This window comes from Nothoprocta perdicaria, unplaced genomic scaffold (genome assembly GCF_003342845.1).
Source record: "Nothoprocta perdicaria isolate Ctin4 unplaced genomic scaffold, notPer1 scaffold_81, whole genome shotgun sequence".
Lineage (NCBI taxonomy): Eukaryota > Metazoa > Chordata > Aves > Tinamiformes > Tinamidae > Nothoprocta > Nothoprocta perdicaria.
The window spans coordinates 1,131,632-1,139,543 of record NW_020456099.1 but is presented as its reverse complement, the minus strand read 5'-3'; positions in this window follow the sequence as shown (position 1 = coordinate 1,139,543).

Here is a 7,912-nt window from a genome sequence, read left to right as displayed (position 1 = left end):
CTGGGAATGGGAGAGACGGATCCGATCATCAAACATTCTGTCAGTGTCAGCTGCGTACTCTCTGTTTATCTCTGTATAAAAAGGTATTCTTTTTTAAAATTACTATGTCAGGTATTTCTTCCGATTTTGAAAGAGAGAGAGAAAAAAAAAAAAAAAAAAAAAAAGAAAAGCCTTAGCCTTAGCAAATCTGCCTTTTTGTCAGAAATTCAAGAGCTTCAAATTCCTTTGTAAGGAATGTCTACCAAAACAGGTTGAAACTGAAACTTTAGTAGATTAAGGTGTTTTGGAAATAACAGAGGGCTTTTTGGCAACTAAGTTTAGATCTACCCAAAAGGCAGAGAGGAACAAGAAATGTAAAGTCTGTATGTGTGTGTCCCAGAAACACAGTAGTGAGTGCTCTTTCTTGAGGCAAAAGATTTGTTTTTGTTTTCTTTTTAATTTGGAGCTAGAGGGGGGCAGAAAACAGTATTCATCTTTTGCCGTGAGGCAYGGGGAACTCACATCAGTTATGGGAGAACAGGAATCAAGGCTTCAGCTTATCAAGAAGAGAAATTCAAACATTCCCTACAGAAATAAGTGCATAGCCATTAGATTACTAATATTTTCAGTAGGGAAACACTGTGAGTTCTTTCTTGCTTTTGGTGAGAAAGGGCTGGTGGGACACGGACTGCTGTTCTAGAAGAGAAGTGGCAGGTCAAAGCCCCAGCGGAGGGTGAACAGCTACTGACTGCTTGAAAGTGGCAAGAATTCATCCCAGTGCCCTTTTTGTTATCTTGTACTGGTATCCATTGGTAGCAGTCCATTAAATTTGTATGGTTTGAATGCCTACATGTCTGTGATTTTATGAGGAACGTGGGCACACTCTGTCAGTAGGTCACTTCTGTTACCATACGTATATTTCTGATGGACACATGAATTTTCTACTCTAAAAGCAACTGAATATTTCTGACCAAATAAAATCCTGGAGTTCTTTGTGCTCATTCAGCAGCAGACAGAAACCAGAAATAAGACATTTTTTCTTGCTTCAGATGTGAGAATTTGTGCAGACTCTAATAGAATGTGCAACTAAAGGAATGCGGAAAGTTTCAAGCCCTAGTGCCATCTGATATGACAGACTATRAAATTTCAGGTTTCGGTGCCAAATCCTGCTCTAATAAAGGCAGATTTATTTCCTTCAGCAAGAGAGTTCCCAGCCTTGTCAGAAAGTATCTTAACCAAAGCAGTGAAGAAGGTTGTGATCAAAATAGGAAAACAAAGCAGTTACTAATCAAGCTATTAGCTTTTTATAAATCTATTGCTACCAAGTTAGCTTCAGRTGCAGGTGGCTGGGTTAGGGTTTCCCTTCCGCAGGCCCCTGTTCTGTGTCTCCCTTTGCCCCCCGTGTCCCCGGTGCCGCGAGGCAGCGCTGTGCCACAGCGGGCTCCGGCTTCTGCCTGCATCCAGCTCCACGTAACCCCCGGGAGCTGCGCGGGCTCTGCTTGCCTTGTGTCACAAATATCCTGCCCTGCAGGCTTTTACAGATGAGCCCTTGGTGAGGATTCCTGCTGGGAGGTCTGGGAGAATCGCAGTTAATAAAAGGGATCGTGTTATGAAGGAGAAATTGGAGCTCCCCCCATTAATGGAAAGCCATTAAGGGGGGATTCTCTTAGRTAAGAACTAGTTGGAGTAAATAGCACTGTTAGGCAGGGGTGCTCTGAAAAACAGAGCTAATCTGTTAAACAGTTCTTGAAATATTTATTTCATATGYTTGCAACTATCTTCAAATTCTTTATTGAATAAAAGCGCTTAAGTAATTTAGGAGATCTATCCCTCAAATCATTTTTATCGAGAGTAGCACACACAGAGTAGATGGCTTGTCAAGCCCAGGCCTCCTGAGACTCTCTGGACTCTTCAGGCCACGGAATAGCAACACGATAAGTTCTGTGCTCGCAAAGAGCATCAAGGGCGGCCTCCCCAGCACAGGGACGGGAACAGAAAAATCCACCCGGTCCCAAAGCTCATGAGCAGCGCGTGGGGAGCAYTGGCCACAGAGTCCAGAGCGCTGCGGGCACCGTGTGGAGGGAGCGGTGCCTGCGGGGCTCCTCCCGCCGCCCGGGGCCGCGCTAGGGGGGTCCTGCAGCAGCCGGCTCCTCTCCTTGATAAATTCTAAGCTTCTCTTGACCTCTCTGTTGCGCTCTGAGCTCACGTGTGGCTCAACAACTCAGGAGAGGTGCCTCGTGTCTTAACTTTGGCTTTGGCTGCGTCACGGGTGCTAACAGCAAGCCTAGTTTGGACATGGTAGAGGGCACATGAAACGTAAGGTCCCATGCAGATAGGCCTTGTGCTGCAAAAACTTCTTTCTGATTATCGAAATATCTGAAGAGTCAAAAGCAGTCGTGACCAGGTTGTTCCCATTGCTGAACAATAGATGTGTATTGCTGCCATTTTAAAATCCGGCAAAATGATGTTTCTTCTTAATCAGTCCAACTTTTTTGCTCGACATTTTTCGTTTGCAGGTCTGTTCACTCTTAGAGGTGACATAACAAGGATCAAGCAGTGGCAATGTGTGCCCTTGAGTGGGTGCTCATGGCATGCAGTAGCAGGGGTAAGAATTGTGAGTGCATGTTGAACGCTGCCTAACCTCCCTGTCATGACTCAAAATACTCCTTTCACTCCTGACTGGAGACRGTCCCGTCTTCACATTCTGTTGTGCTCTCAGACCGCAGCTGTACCTGTTCTGGAGAGGGCTGCATTTTAGCCTCAAGCAAAGCACTCTGAGCATTTACAGCTCCCGAGCATAGAAAATATCTTATGACATTTTCCCACTGCATTGTTTACAGATCGCTGATGGGGAGCAGGTCATCAGTGCTCAACATGTAACATCTGCGCTGCTCTGGAAGTTAATATACAGTAAGGTGGCAATGATGACCCCCAATATGAATCTGACTGCATCATTTTATTTTGCTATTTTTTTAAAAGAARCAAATAGACTTACATTCTTATCAATAAACAGTGGACCTAATTCTTTTTCATTAAGGTTTTCTTTTTAAACTGTTAGGACCGTCTGCTCAGTGGAGTGTTCATCGGTATGAGTTCCAGGTGTCAGAAACAGTTCCTGTTTTTTCTTTTTCAAAATTCCGTGATTAAATTTTGTGCTCTCCCTGCCTTCATCACTAGATATTGATGATTTTTGTCACATTTCCAATAGTATTTGCAGATTTGGGCCTGCTGTTGCTAAAGAAGGGTTTTTATTTGTCTTGATTACAACTTTGTCTAAACTTGTCCCAAATTCACTGCTAACAGATGGTAAAGATAGCAGTGATAAAGTTTGCGGTCTAACCATCATCAAAGAAGAGGAAATAAGGGAAAATTCACCCTTACCATTCATTTTTAGAACCTCTGTGATGGATGTTTCACGGTCAAAGACCTGATTGGAGCCAGTGCACCCCTAAGCCCCATGCTTAGAAAAGCGTAGAAAAATATACAGTGATTTTGCTCTTTTAGTTTTGTTTGTTTACTTGTTTGTTTTAATGTGAAAATCAACTGGAAATATACAGAAAGTGGAACATGAAAAAAATTGAAGACCAGACTGAAGTGCTCCTGAGGGCTGATATTGTTTCTACTTCAGTTTCAGTTTGAATTATCTGTTCAATTTAAGATCCTTGATTTTATTCCAAGTTCTATGGAAGACATGTCTAGTTGTTACAGACAGCTTCTCTACTTTGTTGTAAAACTACTTCTGTCCATATATATATACTAAAATCTWAGTTCTTCCAACTTTAAGGATACTCCTAAGATCTATTCGTATGAACATTCCCACTGATTTTTCACACTGTATKTAAGAAGTTAAACATATGCATAGGTTGCAAGGAAGCTGAATCAGGTTGAACGGAAACTGAATTATTACTTTGTCCTCAGAGAATTAAACTCTCTACTTCTTGCCAAATGACATATAATATCCCAGATTTATATCTTCAGTATTCTGCACATCAGCAGACCGAATGTATTTACACAATACAGAAAGAGAAAAATATGATTCCTTGTAAATATAACAATGGACTTTCACAGTAAGTAGCCCCTAACTCTCGATTAATATACTTAAATTATAATGTATGGTTTAGATTATATACCAGGATGGGTTGTATATTTTTATACATATATATATGTATTTGTGTGTGTATAGCCTTGGATGGTAGCCAAGCCAGAAGTAAGAAATATTGCTTGTGTTGARGTCTTGAGTGGCCTCCTTCACAGTCATCATTATGCAATTATTTTCCCTCTGCAGTAACCACTACCCCTCAGTGCTATTTCCTTTAGGTAGCAGTATTTCTGGCTCATGTCACAATAGAAAATATTTCTTGCACCTCCTGTCATCTGCGGGGGTTCATTATAAATGAGGCAGTCGCTATCCTTGTCTAATGAGTGCTGTTAGTACTTTGGTCAGTCCAGTTTAAGGATTAGGAGGATTTATAGACCAGCTGCCTGCAAATATATAAGATTTCCAGCAGTGAAGCAGGCATTTGAAATTCAGATTTTATAAATGGGTACTTTAAAGCTGTTTGATGTTTAATCACACACACAAAAAAAAAAAAGAAAAAAGAAAAAAAACTTTATATAAATGCCTCTAAGATTTTGGATAGTGCCTGTATTCATTCCACAACACCATGATGGAGAAATTACTCCTACCTACTGCTCAAATAATCTCTATTCTTTCTACCTGGAATACATTCAAATCCTAGAGTATTTTTACGAAAGGGGAAGATGAAAACTAAGGTCAGTGATAGATTTAGTCTTGAAGCAGTGGCAATGTAGCTTGTGGGAAAATGGTGTTTTATATGTACTGTCTGTCAGCTCTGTCTCAGATGTGGGCTGCATGACAATATCAGAAAAGATGACTTATCACAATTTGTTTGCTTCTGCAAAAACAGGATGTTGCTGCACTACCCGTGCAGGCAGGCCTTCGTTTGTAACTTTGGGTGCTACTCACTCTGCACATTGATTAATTTGAGGTGCTCCGAGCAAGCAGCTGTGCTGGGGCCTCTCTGATTGCTGGGAGAAGAAGGTTCCTATGGGCCGGCTGGCAAGGGAGGGGAGGGATTCAGCCCAGGTGCCTGGACCACTCTCCTCAGGGGGCTGCCTTCTTTCTCCAGGTGCTTTCAGTGTCTGCAGACCATGTTCTCCCCTGCTTTCTGCCGCTGCATTACAGGCTTATGTCATTTCATCCTTCTCCCAAAACACAACCTCCTGGGCTGTTGAAGCTGATGTTCCCATCAGCCTTCCTTGGACTGGGATTCACTTTTCCTRTTTTTGCAGAAGAGGTATGATGATTATGTTTTCTATTTTGTGTGGCAAAAGTAAACTGTGGACTAATAAGGTTCAGCTTGCTATAAACCATAGCTTTAAGATGACATAGAAACTGCTTTTAGAAGTTAGGTTATTTATCTTGCATTTGTTTTCATTGGTGTTTCCTAAAACTTTTACTATTTTTATATATAACAAGGTGGTTATTTTTATAAACTCACTTGTGTGTGTTATTTGATGCTGCCTTAAAATTAGAAGGGTAAATTTATAGGATCAAAGCACTAAGGCTATAGATTTTAGAGGGGATCTGCTCAGCAGCATCTCTGTGGTCCAGGGCAGAGCCGGCATGGGCTACACCATGGTCCCCTTTTGTCCCACTTGAGTGCCTTTCTTTGCTGTGTAGGGAAAGGGAAAGGTGGGAGGTGTGGGAGAGAGGGCCAGTAGCTTGGTATGTGCTTGGAGGTGACACGTGCAGTCAGGATGTGGGGCTCACCTGGCCCTGTGCTAGGCCAGTTCTTGGTTCTTTCTGCTTTTCTCAGACTTTCCAGGTGCCTGGAGATACAGACTGYGTGTGTCTGGAGTCGGTGTAGATTTGACAGTGTTGAATGTGTGTCGAAGGAATGAAGGTATGGAAGCTAGATTGTCTCTCCATTTTGAGAAATAAAGTCTTTTCTTTTTATTCTTTATTTCTTTGCCAAGACCATTGTTATTAATGCTAATGGTTAAAACAGTGGTGAAAATGGGATAGATATTAATGGTTTCAATGGGATAAATAACTCCACTTAATCAGGTTAAGGGGTTACGATCGGCAACTTGAGTTAAAAGATTTATAACAGGAGAAAAAGTTTAATAAAGCTGGACAAATTGGAGAACTGACAATGCCTGCACCAGGGGATCAAACTGATTCCACCCCTGCAAGGCAGGTTTTGAAATTTCTGGTGAAACTAAACAAGACAAAGGTCATGTTATTAATTTTAACTGTAATGAGTGGCAGGATTTTTTGTTTCATCTTGTTTCTTGGCTTGACTCCTAAGAGACAATAAGAAAGAAAAAAGGGGAGAGAAAAAGTAGTAATAAAATCAAGACAGATTATATTAATCTGTGGCAAAGGAAGAACAAGCTAAGGTAGTTGTCATTCCTTTTTTTATGAATGTCCATCTGCTGCAGAAGTCCAGACAGGTTCGACGAGCGTGTATAGACAGTGCAACGCTTGMTGTGAAGGTGACAGTGCTGCCATAAGACTGGCTGGTAATCAYAGCCTACATTCACTCCAGAAAATACACACAAATAACATTTCTTGGCTCCGTTCTCAAAGCAGCATTTGGGAAGTTATGTGCACTAATCCTGTAACAATAACAGGATTTGTGTTTCCAACACCACAAGCACAGCTTTGAAAATGTAACCGTAAGGGTCTAGTGTTGCAGGCAACATAATCCCCAACCTCCCACCCTGTGAGGGAAGAGCAGTTTTCCACAATGATTGTCACTAAACTAAAAAAAAAATGTCCTGTACTCTGGGGAATCCTCACATCTTTTCCCTTCAGGGACTCAAGAATATAAACAAATGCAGGGAGAAGGGTGGATAGTGAAAAACAAAAATATATTAAAAACCTAAACAGGCCTGCTTCTTTTGTATAGTAAGATGCCCAGATACCCCCTCAGAAGTGTCAGAACCACTGCCATGAAGAGAAACGAGTGRTCACCTTTAGTACTACATAATTCAAATTGGGRAAAAAAAAAAGAAAATATACTAGTTTACTGTAAGGATAATGTGCATCCATGCAGTATCTATTTCTGCCATTTCTAGTTGGTCCTATCTCTTCAATTCCAGGAACAGGGCATTCAGCACTTGTAAAAATTGTGATTTTTTTTTTTTTTTTTTTGGTATATAACTATGCATAACTGTGTATAGGGCTCAGCTGGTGTGTGCCTATAGTGAGCAGGAACTCAAGTGAGATACAATAGTTCAGGCAGGAAGTCACAAAGACAGTCTGAGAAGTTTGAGACAGGATCTTTCTGCTCACAGCTCCTTTTCACTTCAAGGGCTCTTTATCACAGTAAAAAACAATCTCCTATATTAAATACCTGTCGGAATGAATGGCTGTTGGCAGCGTTTTGTATTGTATTGAAAGTGGATGATTTCATAGGATATTGGTTTCCAGTATTGTGGTTTAGAACAGGGTTTATTGATATTATTATTTGTAACACTTATTTTGAAGAAGGGCGTATTTAATAACTTGGACCAGGATAGTGATATCTAAAGATTACAGTCATGTATAGCATCGTTGTTGTCAATCTTAATAAAATTGTAATGATATATATGAGTGAAAATACACAGCCTTCTCTGTGTCGTGAGAGAAGATTACTCACAAACCAAGAAAGTGATCCCGTCACAAAGCACAGCAAAGGATATTAAATGTTTTTGAAAATAACCCCCACGTGACTCCCAGTTGAAAGAAAGGAGTGATAATTTCCAAGAGAGACTGTATGGGGAAAAGGAACTGTGCTACRGTAGTAATGGTTAAAAAAAGCAGAAAATGGGTTTTGCAGGAAATGACCAAAAGGTGGCAGTACTGCTGAGTTGCTGGAGCCCTCGGCGCTCTCCAGTACTCATTCTGAGCCTGACACCTGCA